The sequence below is a fragment of the Odocoileus virginianus genome, chromosome 14, assembly GCF_023699985.2.
Source record: "Odocoileus virginianus isolate 20LAN1187 ecotype Illinois chromosome 14, Ovbor_1.2, whole genome shotgun sequence".
In the NCBI taxonomy this organism is placed as follows: Eukaryota; Metazoa; Chordata; class Mammalia; order Artiodactyla; family Cervidae; genus Odocoileus; species Odocoileus virginianus.
Genome location: NC_069687.1, coordinates 54,015,828 through 54,029,959, shown reverse-complemented (window position 1 = coordinate 54,029,959; position 14,132 = coordinate 54,015,828). Strand labels below are relative to the sequence as shown.

The 14,132-nt window shown below is 37.8% G+C and overlaps 1 protein-coding gene across 6 annotated transcripts in view; it reads left to right on the top strand.

Moving 5' to 3' along the window:
• Positions 1-14,132, top strand: part of ADAMTS6 (ADAM metallopeptidase with thrombospondin type 1 motif 6) — a 288,202-nt gene that overhangs the window by 156,193 nt on the left and 117,877 nt on the right. The gene's annotated exons all lie outside the window — the stretch shown is intronic.

Below are 14,132 nucleotides of genomic sequence, written 5' to 3'. Positions count from 1 at the left end.
TGTCAAAGAAAGGTAATGCCAAAGAATGCTCAAACTACCACACAATTGCACTCATCTCACACGCTAGTAAAGTGATGCTCAAAATTCTCTAAGCCAGGCTTCAGCAATACGTGCACCGTGAACTTCCAGATGTTCAAGCTGATTTTAGAAAAGACAGAGGAACCAAAGATCAAATTGCCAACATCCGCTGGATCATCGAAATAATAAGAGAATTCCAGAAAAACATCTATTTCTGCTTTATTGACTATGCCAAAGCCTTTGACTGTATGGATCACAATAAACTGTGGAAAATTCTGAAGGAGATGGGAATACCAGACCACCTGACTTGCCTCTTGAGAAACCTATATGCAGGTCAGGAAGCAACAGTTAGAACTGGACATGGAACAACAGACTGGTTCCAAATAGGAAAAGGAGTACGTCAAGGCTGTATATTGTCACCCTGCTTATTTAACTTATATGCAGAGTACATCATGAGAAATGCTGGGCTGGAAGAAGCACAAGCTGGAATCAAGATTGCCAGGAGAAATATCAATAACCCCATATATGCAGACAACACCACCCTTATGGTAGAAAGTGAAGAGGATCTAAAAAGCCTCTTTGTGAAAGTGAAAGGGGAGAGTGAAAAAGTTGGCTTAAAGCTCATCATTCATGAGATCATGGCATCTGGACCTATCACTTCATGGGAAATAAATGGAGAAACTGTGGAAACAGTGTCAGACTTTATTTTGGGGGGCTCCAAAATCACTGCAGATGGTGATTGCAGCCATGAAATTAAAAGACGCTTACTCCTTGGAAGGAAAGTTATGACCAACCTAGACAGCATATTAAAAAGCAGAGACGTTACTTTGCCAACAAAGGTCCCTCTAGTCAAGGCTATGGTTTTTCCAGTGGTCATGTACGGATGTGAGACTTGGACCATGAAGAAAGCGGAGCGCCGAAAAATTGATGCTTTTGAACTGTGGTGTTGTGCTCGCTTCAGCAGCACATATACTAAATGAACTGTGGTGTTGGAGAAGACTCTTGAGAGTCTCTTTTACTTCAAGGAGATCCAACCAGTCCATCCTAAAGGAGATCAGTCCTGGGTGTTCATTGGAAAGACTGATGTTGAAGCTGAAACTGCAATACTTGGCCACCTGATGTGAAGAGCTGACTCATTTGAAAAGACCCTGATGCTGGGAGAGATTGGGGGAAGGAGGAGAAAGGGACTACAGAGGATGAGATGGCTGGATGGCATCACCGACTCGATGGGCATGAGTTTGAGTAAACTCTGGGAGTTGGTGATGGACAGGGAGGCCTGGCATGCTGCGATTCATGGGGTTGCAAAGAGGCGGACACGATTGAGCAACTGAACTGAACTGAACTGAAATGAGTGAGAATTATCTGGTGAAGAGATAGAGGAGAGAAGACTCTAGTGAAGACCCTGAGGCTGTGTATTTGAAGAGCTGAGAAGGCCAGTGTGACTGACGCCCTTAAAGCAGCCGTCATGTACATGAGGCAAGAAAAGAGTAGGATCCAAATCAAACTTCCAGCCTTTGTTAAGAATTCTAGGTTTTTATCTTAATAGCAATAGAAAACAAAAGATTTTTAATGAATGAGACCAGGAGAACTTATTGAGAACTTACTGATGAACAGAGGATCACAAAATTTCAAAGACACATTATCTTAGGAAATATAATTTTATATAGGACAGTATAAATTATTTTTATCAACATATTAATGTCTTTATATTTTTAATTATTAATTTTAATTGGAGGCTAATTACTTTACAGTATTGTAGTAATTAATATCTTTAAGAAGCCTTCCATCAAGCTGTGTCTGCCTGAAGTATAGCTCTTTGCAGTAAGGGTAACCTGCTAGAGATAAGATATTGGAGTTATTTAATCAAGGTATTATCTCCATGGAGTGTACTTAAGACTGACTTATTTTGTCTCTTAGACTCACTTTTTAATACTTTCATGCTTACTCTCTTTTGTTTATTATTTTATCACTATGAGTTAGCTAAGGTTCAAGTAATTTTTACTTTCTCATTGAGAATCATTTCACTAAAAATACTTTTTATTAGCCTTTTTTGGGTACTTTTGACTACCTCCATAATTTTTTTAAGAGATTCAGATAACTTGAGAGAGGGTAATAGTGAAATACTTACAAGTACATATAAGGGAAATTTAAAGAAATTGAGTTTGAGTAGCCTGTAAGAAAGAAAGCTAAATGTTGGCTTCAAAATCACTTTCAGGCTTTGGAACATTTATTATAGTTTGATTGCTGGTAACAAATTGTTCTCCTTCCCCACCAAGAGCATAAAAAAGCACAGTTGCCTTAATTTTTACAGCTGGAAGGTTGTCAGTTAGGTAGTAGGAAGAATTTCAATTTATTAAATACTGGAATTTTGTACTGAGGGAAATTGTAGAATCACTTTCCTTGAGGATTTTAAGGTGACATAAATATTCCACAATATGGTTTCATATGGGCTTAGGGAATAAAAGACATGGAATTGTTTTAACACCTCAATATTCTTTTGGAGGGCAAACGTATGTATTAGGCATATACTTGACAAGAAGTTGATTTAATTTTTATTTTTCCTCAAATTTCAAGCCCAACTCAGGTTTATAATCATTTGTATTCTTGGAGATCAGTAGTTTCTACTCTGGGTTTGCTTCTTCTTACTCTGGGTTTCTAAAGAATCCGCCTGTGTTGCAGGAGACCCAGGTTTGATCCTGGGTTGAGAAGATCCCCTGGAGAAGGACATGGCAACCCACTCCAGTGTTCTTGCCTGGAGAATCCCATGGACAGAGGACTGTGCAGGCTACAGTCCACGGGGTCTCAAAGTGTCAGACACAACTGAGCGACTGACACTTTCACTTGCTTCCTAGAAGTGTTTTTATAAACCATTTAATAATTTTTAATCCCTTTACATTGATAGTTATTTAATCTGAATTTCTAGGCTAGTCTTTTGTTTATATGTATGTGTGTGTATTTAATGTATATGTATAAAATACGCAAGTGACTATATATATATATATATATATACATATATAGGTATGGCTTTTTTTTTTAACCTTCTTAGGATCTCTTGCACTTAAATTACACACGTAACAGGATTAATCTGTTTAAAAGTGAAATAAGGGTGCATTATTCTCTTTCTTCAGATGGTTACTAAGCACCTGGAGCCAGGCCGCAGGGTCACCATGTGCTGGTTTTCAGTTTTCCTTTGGGTGATAAAATGATAAGTAACCTTTCCAATCACCGATGTCCTTCTTGACCTCTTAGTGCTCTGCTCTCCCCTTTGGCCATTAGGATCTTTTATTGCAAACAGCTGTTGAGAGATTCACCAATAGGATGATGAGGACAAAGAGAATGTTTCATATCCAGAACCAGGGACCCACGATGTCATAGGGTTAGGATTTCACAAGGGCAAAAAATTTGTGTATGTCTCTTAATTGATCTTTAGAGTTGTTTAAAAAATTGAAAACAAAAACCATCTAGCAGTAAAAACATCATTTGCTCTTCTTATACTGTTTTAATTTCTTAATGATATAATAATTATGAAATGGTTTTGTGTTTTTATAACATCCCTTTCCCCTATTGGAGAAGGAAATGGCAACCCACCCCAGTATTCTTGTCTGGAAAATTCCGTGGGCTACAATCCGTGGGGTCACAAAGAGTTGGGCACTACTGAGGGACTTCACTTTCACTTTTCACTTTCCCTTTCCCCCATGTCAGCTGCTAATTTTAATTTTCTCAGGTAAATCAAAGGGCCTTTCTTCCCCCTTTTTCTTTAGCATCATTTAACAACTATAGTTACTTGAAAAGGATGGAAACACTAAGAAAGATAATTCTAATATCTTTGACTATAAAATAACAAATTATTCTATTTTGATCAAAGGAGCCCAAGTTCAGTCCTTTATAAAGTTACTTTCTTGATATCAGGTAATTATTTTTCATAATTAGATGACTACTTTAAAACTCTACTCTCTTTATGTATTTTTGATTATGATTTATACTTGCTAATATTTTTATTGTTATTAATGTTTGCAAACTTCCATCATTTGAAAAATCAAATGGAGTAGAAATCTTGGAGTTGATATAAAATTTTAGATAAGTTTTGAAGAGTATGTTAATAGGATCTTTAATTACATTGGAGATGTACATTCTAATGTACATGACAATGTTACATTCAGAAGTTCCAATAATAATAATGTATAAGTTGATGCCTAAGCTCATACTTTGAAAGTGAAAGTGTTAGTCGCTCAGTTGTGTCCAACTCTGTGTGGCCCTATCTATGGACTGTAGCCTACCAAGCTCCTGTCCATGGGATTCTCCAGGGGGGTCTTCCCAACTCAGGAATCGAACCCAGGTCTCCCACATTGCAGGCAGATTCTTTACCATCTGAGCCTCCAGGGAAGCCCTCAAGCTCATATATTGAATGAATATATTATGACTTAGTACATAATAATATTTTTAGTATACATTTATTTTAATTGGAGGCTAATTAATATTAAGTTGAAGTATCTTCCTTTAAAATACAGGTAAAGTGTAGGGTTATGATTATGTTCATAAAGGACATGAATATTGAGTGGGGTTTTGTATGATGTTGTTGTTGTAAGTAAACCTTTACTAATCAGCCTTAATTGACCAATGACTTTATTCAGTTTTGATACACTTAGAAGAAACTGAAAAGTAGCTTAATTGTGTGGAGATATTTTAGGCATTGATATTAGACAACTGATTGAAATCTAGGTTTAGGTAGGATTGAAGCAACTGCTAAGTCTTTCTGAGCTTATGTTTCTCACACTTTCTAAAAGATTGTCATGATGAAATGAGATACAGATATGAAGATGCCTAGCACAGTAGTTGCCAGTATACCCTGAAAAATTATTAGTTTCTTTCTTTTTTCATGCCTACAACATTGCTGCTGAGAAGTTATTTAGTGTATGCTGCATTATCTCCAATGATTAGGAAATTATGATTGTTTCAGGTCTGACTTTTGGAAGATTTTTCTGTACATTAAAGCGATCTGCATAGTCTCCAGCTTTTTTTTAAACCTTTTTCCCCAGTTTTATTGAAAAATAATTGGCATAGATTACTGTATAAGTTTAAAGTGTACAGCATGATGATTTGATTTACATATGTTTAGCTAGCATCTTATCATTTCATATGGGCGTCCCCAGTGGCTCAGCATTAAAGAATCTGCAATGCAGGAGATTGAGGAGATGTAGGTTCGATTCCCGCATCGAGAAGATCCCCTGGAGGAGGGCATGGCAAGCCACTCCAGTATTCTTGCCTGGAGAATCCCAGGGACAGAGGAGCCCAGTGGGCTACAGTCCACAGTGTTGTAAAGATTCGGACGTGACTGAAGTGACTTGCGTATGCATGCACGCATCATCTCATGTGGGCTTCCCAGGTGGCTCACTGGTAAAGAATCCTCCAGCCAGTGCAGGAGACATGGGTTTGACCCCTGACTTGGAAAATCCCCTGGAGAATGAAATCACAACCCATCCTAGTATTCTTGCCTGGGAAATCCCATGGACAGAGGAGTCTGGCAGGCTCCAGTACACGTGGTCACAAAAGAATCAGACACGACTTAGCGACTAAAACAACAATCATCTCATAGAGATAAAATAAAAAGAAAAGAAAAAAATTGTTCCCTTGTGATGAGAACTTTTAGAATCTACTCTTTTTTTTAAGTTTTTTTTTTTTTTTAATGTGGACCATTTTTTAAGTCTTTATGGAATTTGTAACAGTATTCCTTCTGTTGTTTATTTTCTGCTTTTGGGGCCTGTGAGGCATGTGGGATCTTAGCTCCTCAACCATGGATCAAATCTGTACCCACTGTATTGGAAATTGAATTCTTAACCACCAGGAAAGTTCTTTAGGATCTACTCTTTTAACAAATTTCCTGTGTACCTTCTACCTTTTATCCATTAGTTGAACTGACTTCTAAGTCAGCATACATATTTTATCTCCCATCCTATATATAATGTTTATTTTAAAGTCGTGTTTCAAAAACATGATTGAAGTAACAATCACTTCTTCAGGTACAAAAACATAAAATAGTAGATAAGTAAAACTAACAAAGGGCTTCTCAGTTTGTGCTAGGGTTAAGCAACCCACCTGCCAATGCAATAGATGCAATTTGAGATGCAATTTGATCTCTGGGTCAGGAAGATCCCCTGGACGAGGACACGAGAACTCACTCCAGTATACTTGCCTGGAGAGTCCCATGGACAGAGTTGCCTGGCTGACTGTGATTCATAGGGTTGTAAAAAATCAGACACGACTGAAGCAACTTAATATGCATGCACACAGAACTAACAAAATATAATTAAATATCATTTTTTTAGCTTCAGCATGTACTTCTCTGATGAGGAGAGGCACAGGTAAATTTGATGTATTGTGGAATGATGCTAGTATAATGCATAAATCTTGTTTGTTCACTTAGATTGTTTCTAAGTGCATTAATGGTATGAAGCTATCAGGCAAATTTTCTTACAAAGAGAAAAATCTGTAGCAATAACATTAGATTCTTAGAAACATTTGAGAGTCCTATAGAATGGCCTCTTTACTGGACACAGATAGCTTAGTAGCTTGATATCCAAAACTAAGATGATGAAGTCATTAAGGCAAGTGAAGAATCTGTAAAGATGCATTCTTTGTTTAATTTTTAAAACATTGATAGAAGCTATATCTGGAAGCCACTTACTAATATTTATGACACTGATATCTCTTGGAGGTAAAGACCTACATCTCTAAAAAGGAAGTATTGCAAGCCACAGAGTTTAAGCCTACAAAAGATCAATTGATGTGGAAAATATGGAAAGATATTAAGAGACGTGAGTTAGAATGAGTAGTCCAATGTAAGTTGAATAGGAAGTTCTAGAAGAAAGAATGGAGAAGAGGTATATTAAAAGATTTAAAGACTAAACTAATAATTTTTCCAAAACAAAGATACAAATCCTCAAAGCATAGATAAATAAAAAGAACACATAGTTACAGTGGTGAGACTGCTCTAAAGCAGAAGCAAAGAGAACTCTTGAAAGCGACTAGAAAGACTTTGTCAGAGAGAAACAGCAATTAGACTGGCAAGTGATTTTTCATCAGCCTCTGTAAAGTCCAGGTGTCAATGAACTTAATATCTTCAAAGGCAGATGTAAGATACACAGCTCCTAGGACTCTATATTTGACTAAAATATTATTTTTGAAATGAAAGTAAAACAAAGATATTTTCAGACAAATAAGAATGAGTCCCTTGCTATTTTCAGTTCAGTTCAGTCACTCAAGTCATGTCCGACTCTTTGTGACCCCGTGAGCTGCAGCACGCCAGGCCTCCCTGTCCATCACCAACTCCCGGAGTCCACCCAAACCCATGTCCATTGAGTCAGTGATGCCATCCAACCATCTCATCTTCCATCATCGCCTTCTCTTCCTGCCCTCAGTTTTTCCCAGCGTCAGGGTCTTTTCAAATTAGTCAGCTCTTCACATCAGGTGGCCAAAGTATTGCAGTTTAAGCTTCAAAATCAGTCCTTCCAATGAACATCCAAAACTGATCTCCTTTAGCATGGACTGGTTGGATCTCCTTGCAGTCCAAGGGACTCTCAAGAGTCTTCTCCAACACCACAGTTCAAAAGCATCAATTCTTCGGCAGTCAGCTTTCTTTATAGTCCAACTCTCACATCCATACATGACTGCTGGCAAAACCGTAGCCTTGACTAGATGGACCTTTGTTGACAAAGTAATGTCTCTGCTTTTTAATATGCTGTCTAGGTTGGACATAACTTTCCTTCCAAGGAGTAAGCGTCTTTTAATTTCATGGCTGCAATCACCATCTGCAGTGATTTTGGAACCCCCAAAAATGAAGTCTGACACTGTGTCCACTGTTTCCCCATCTATTTGCCATGAAGTGACGGGGCCAGATGCCATGATCTTAGTTTTCTGAATCTTGAGCTTTAAGCCAACTTTTTCACTCTCCTCTTTCACTTTCATCAAGAGGTTCTTAAGTTCTTCTTCACTTTCTGCCATGAGGGTGGTGTCATCTGCATATCAGGTTATTGATATTTCTCCCGGAAATCTTGATTCCAGCTTGTGCTTCTTCCAGCCCAGCGTTTCTCATGATGTACTCTGGAAATAAGCTAAATAAGCAGGGTGACAATATACAGCCTTGACGTACTCCTTTTCTTACTTGGAACCAGTCTGTTGTTCCATGTCCTGTTCTAACTGTTGCTTCCTGACCTGCATACAGGTTTCTTAAGAGGTGGGTCAGTTGGTTTGGTATTCCCATCTCTTTCAGAATTTTCCACAGTTTATTGTGATCCACACAGTCAAAGGCTTTGGCATAGTCAATAAGTAAAAATAGATGTTTTTCTGGAACTCTTGCTATTTCGATGATCCCGCGGATGTTGGCAATTTGATCTCTGGTTTCTCTGCCTTTTGTAAAACCAGCTTGAACATCTGGAAGTTCACAGTTCACATACTACTGAAGCCTGGCTTGGAGAATTTTGAGCATTACTTTACTAGCATGTGAGATGAGTGCAACTGTGCAGTAGTTTGAGCATTCTTTGGGATTGCCTTTCTTTGGCATTGGAATGAAAACTGACCTTTTCCAGTCCTGTGGCCACTGCTGAGTGTTCCAAATTTGCTGGCATATTGAGTGCAGCACTTTCACAGCATCATCTTTTAGGATTTGAAATGGCTCAACTGGAATTCCATCACCTCCACTAGCTTTGTTTGTAGTGATGCTTTCTAAGGCCCACTTGACTTCACATTCCAGGAGGTCTGGCTCTACATGAGTGATCACACCATCGCGATCATCTGGGTCATGAAGATCTTTTTTGTCAGTTCTTCTGTGTATTCTTGCCCCCTCTTCTTAATATCTTCTGCTTCTGTTAGGTGCCTACCATTTCTGTCCTTTATTAAGCCCATCTTTGCATGCAATGTTCCCTTGGTATCTCTAATTTTCTTGAAGAGATCTCTAGTCTTTCCCATTCTATTGTTTTCCTCTATTTCTTTGCACTGATCACTGAGGAAGGCTTTCTTATCTCTCCTTGCTATTCTTTGGAACTCTGCATTCAAATGGGAATATCTTTCCTTTTCTCTTTTGCTTTTTGCTTCTCTCCTTTTCACAGCTATTTGTAAGACCTCCTCAGACAGCCATTTTTCTTTTTTTGCATTTCTTTTTCTTGGGAAGGTCTTGATTCCTGTCTCCTGTTCAATGTCCCGAACCTCCGTCCATCATTAATCAGGCACTCTTGTCTTTTTGATCTAGTTCCTTAAATCTATTTCTCACTTCCACTGTATAGTCATAAGGGATTTGATTTAGGTCATACCTGAATGGTCTAGTGGTTTTCCCCACTTACTTCAATTTCAGTCTGTATTTGGCAATAAGGAGTTCATGATCTGAGCCACAGTCAGCTCCCGGTCTTGTTTTTGCTGACTGTATAGAGCGCCTCCATTTTTGGCTCAAATAATATAATCAATCTGATTTTGGTGTTGACCATCTGGTGATGTCCACGTGTAACATCTTCTCTTGTGTTGTTGGAAGAGGGTGTTTGCTACTATCAGTGTGTTCTCTTGGCAGAACCCTATTAATTAGCCTTTGCTCTGGTTCATTCTGTATTCCAAGACCAAATTTGCCTGTTACTCCAGGTGTTTCTTGACTTCCTACTTTTGCATTCCAGTCCCCTATAGTGAAAATGACATCTTTTTTGGATGTTCTTTCTAGAAGGTCTTGCAGGTCTTCATAAAACCGTTCTACTTCAGCTTCTTCAGCGTTACTGGTCGGGGCATAGACTTTGATTACCGTGATATTGGATGGTTTGCAAACTTGGAAATGAACAGAGATCATTCTGTCATTTTTGAGATTGCATCCAAGTACTGCATTTCAAATTCTTTTGTTGTCTATGATGGCTACTCCATTGCTTCTAAGGGATTTCTGCCCACGGTAATAAATATAATGGTCATCTGAGTTAAATTCACCATTCAAGTCCATCTTAGTTTGCTGATTCCTAGAATGTCAACGTTCACTCTTGCAGTCTCCTATTTGACCACTTCCAAATGCTATTTTAATTACTGAAGAATGTATGCTGGAAGAAAGAAGTTGAATTCAGAAGATAGTGGTGGGATATAAGAAACAATTGGTTATTAAAGGCATTGGTAAACACAGAGCTATATCTAAGCACACATTTGGTTAATGATGGAGGGTCACAAACTTAGATTTTTTGATGCTAGGAAAATTTTTCTCCAAAAGTTAACACACCAGCATAGGGGTGCTACCTCTCACATTTCCCAAGTGGGAACATTTTTATAAAGATTGCCATAAGCACACATACCCTGCACTGAGAAATTTTACAGTCTTTTGAAATTTAGACAGTAAAAATAGTAAAATTTAATAAATAAGGACAGTTCATTAAAATGCAAAATTAGTGAAAAATCTAAGTATATTGATAGTATTCTTCTAATTTCTTTCCTGAGTATTAATTACTTTATCACAGAGCATTACCAATTCATGGCAGTTGGGTTACATGTCTAATTATATCCTACCTTCTCCTGTTTCTCATAAATTCTATGTGATAGTATTATTTTTTCATAACACTAACTATATTACCTGGTGAATAGTGGATGCTCAACAAATATTCTTGAATCAATGGGAAATAAGCTGTTACTTGTTTTACCATGCAATTCTCCTAACTGGTTAAATGTTGATCCTATGAGGTTAGAAACACCATTTCCAATTTTCTGTGTAATGTAATAAATTTCCCCTAATGAAGATTGTTGAGGACTTCTCTCTCCTTCCTTAATTTCAAGGGCAAACATTAACACCCAAGTTTCTCCTAGAGAGCCTTCTCAAATGAATTGTAGGTTAACTGAAGGGAAATGATTACCATAAGAAATAGGCATTTATTAGTTCATAGAGGTTGTGAAACTAATCTTTAAAAAATCTTACCTTATCCTATGAAGAATAATGCATATGTGAAAGAGAACTATGTTTTTTTAGAGCTAAGCTGGTGGGTAATAAAAAAAAAAGTCATCAATGCCTCACACTAACTGTACTATATTTTTCACTGTTCAGTCACCCAGTCATGTTCTATACTCTATCACCTTATATATTTTATTTAGGGAAATTAACCTACCTACTATGATTACTATACAATTTCTCCAAGAGTAAAATTGTTTCAGTATTCATTTAATTTAATTAGAGGTTGGGACCTACCTTTTGATGCTTATTCAGCAATTGATATACATATGCAATTGGAACTGATATTCGTATGCAAATATATCAACTGTGGTGTAGGATTCAGTTTAGAGAAAAAAGGGTATTTCTGAAAGTGTGAAATTGTTCTCAAATTCTTTCAGAAAATGTACCTCTTACTCTCTCAGTAAGAAATAAAATTTCCTTGTTTTTTTTTTTTTTTTTGTCTTCCAAGACAGTATTTTTTATCTTGGTATTCTTAATTGGGATTTCAAAATCTTTCTTATTCAAGCTGGTATTTTAGATGAGAGGTCTATTTGAAAACTCTGCAGAGTCTCCTCCAAGACTAGTTTAACATTTTGAACATTTCCCCATACGTCGATTTCTTGTCCCATACTTTATTTATTTATTTTTTTTTTAAATTTTTATTAGTTGGAGGCTAATTACTTTACATCATTACAGTAGTTTTTGTTATACATTGAAATGAATTAGCCATGGATTTACATGTATTCCCCATCCCAGTCCCCCCTCCCGCCTCCCTCTCCACCTGATCCCTCTGGGTCTTCCCAGTGCACCAGGCCTGAGCACTTGTCTCATGTACCCAACCTGAGCTGGTTATCTGTTTCACCCTAGATAATATACATGTTTCAATGCTGTTCTTTTGAAACATCCCACCCTCGCCTTCTCCCAGAGTCCACAAGTCTGTTCTATACATCAGAGTCTCTTTTTCTGTTTTGCATATAGGGTTATCGTTATCATCTTTCTAAAGTCCATATATATGTGTTAGTATACTGTAATGGTCTTTATCTTTCTGGCTTACTTCGCTCTGTATAATGGGCTCCAGTTTCATCCATCTCATTAGAACTGATTCAAATGAATTCTTTTTAATGGCTGAGTAATATTCCATGGTGTATATGTACCACAGCTTCCTCATCCATTCATCTGCTGATGGGCATCTGGGTTGCTTCCATGTCCTGGCTATTATAAACAGTGCTGCGATGAACATTGGGGTGCACGTGTCTCTTTCAGATCTGGTTTCCTTGGTGTGTATGCCCAGAAGTGGGATTGCTGGGTCATATGGCAGTTCTATTTCCAGCTTTTTAAGAAATCTCCACACTGTTTTCCATAGTGGCTGTACTAATTTGCATTCCCACCAACCTCTTTAACAAGTGGTGCTGGGAAAACTGGTCAACCACCTGTAAAAGAATGAAACTAGAACACTTTCTAACACCATACACAAAAATAAACTCAAAATGGATTAAAGATCTAAATGTAAGACCAGAAACTATAAAACTCCTAGAGGAGAACATAGGCAAAACACTCTCCGACATAAATCACAGCAGGATCCTCTATGACCCACATCCCAGAATTTCAGAAATAAAAGCAAAAATAAACAAATGGGACCTAATGAAACTTAAAAGCTTTTGCACAACAAAGGAAACTATAAGCAAGGTGAAAAGACAGCCCTCAGATTGGGAGAAAATAATAGCAAACGAAGCAACAGACAAAGGATTAATCTCAAAACTATACAAGCAACTCCTCCAGCTCAACTCCAGAAAAATAAATGACCCAATCCAAAAATGGGCCAAAGAACTCAACAGACATTTCTCCAAGGAAGACATACAGATGGCTAACAAACACATGAAAAGATGCTCAACATCACTCATTATCAGAGAAATGTCCCATACTTTAAACAGCAATATGTGAGAAGTTAATACCTAGAAGATTCAAATTCCCAGGAGCCCACTAACATAATAAAATCTTTTTTTAAGAGTGGGAATCAAACTTTCAAAATGTGTTATTCCCTGAAGCATATGAGTGCTTTATCAGAGGACTCAATTGTAGAATCTTGTGATTAAATTTTTGGAAAGAATATCTTAAGCACTTGCCATTTTAGGGTAGAGATTTTCAAGAAACTTTTGGAAAATATCAATAGAGTTCTATAACTTGACTAAATAGTGTGTTTTCCTAATAGATACTATGAATATTGTCCTTTTCAATGATAGGATTTTCTTTGCATCAGTTCAGTTCAGTTGCTCACTCGTGTCCAACTCTTTGTGACCCCATGCATCACAGCATGCCAGGCCTCCGTGTCCATCACCAACTCCTGGAGTCTACCCAAAACCATGTCCATTGAGTAGGTGATACTATCCAGCCATCTCATCCTCTGTCGTCCCCTTCTCCTTCTGCCCCCAATCCTTCCCAGCATTAGAGTCTTTTCCTATGAGTCAACTCTTCTCATGAGGTGGCCAAAGTATTGGAGTTTCAGCTTCAGCATCAGTCCTTCCAGTGAACACACAGGACTGATCTCCTTTAGGATGGACTGGTTGGATCTTCTTGCATGCCAAGGGACTCTCAAGAGTTTTCGCCAACACCACAATTCAAAAGCATTAATTCTTCAGCGCTCAGTTTTCTTCACTGTCCAACTCTCACATCTACACATGACTACTGGAAAAACCATAGCCTTGACTAGATGGACCTTTGTTGGCAGAGTAATGCCTCTGCTTTTAAATATGCTATCCAGGTTGGTCATAACTTTCCTTCCAAGGAGTAAGCGTCTTTTAATTTCATGGCTGTATGCAACCACCATGTCCATTCCGCAGTACGTGAACCATGAACTTCAGATGTTCAAGCTGGTTTTAGAAAAGGCAGAGGAACCAGAGATCAAATTGCCAACATCCTCTATATCATCAAAAAAGCAAGAGAGTTCCAGAAAAACATCTATTTCTGCTTTATTGACTATGCCAAAGCCTTTGACTGTGTGGATCACAATAAACTGTGGAAAATTTTTCAAGAGATGGGAATACCAGACCATCTGACCTGTCTTTTGAGAAACCTGTATGCAGGTCAGGAAGCAACATTTAGAACTGGACATGGAACAACAGACTGGTTCCAAATAAGAAAAGGAGTATGTCAAGGCTGTAGAATGTCACCCTGCTTATTTAAGTTA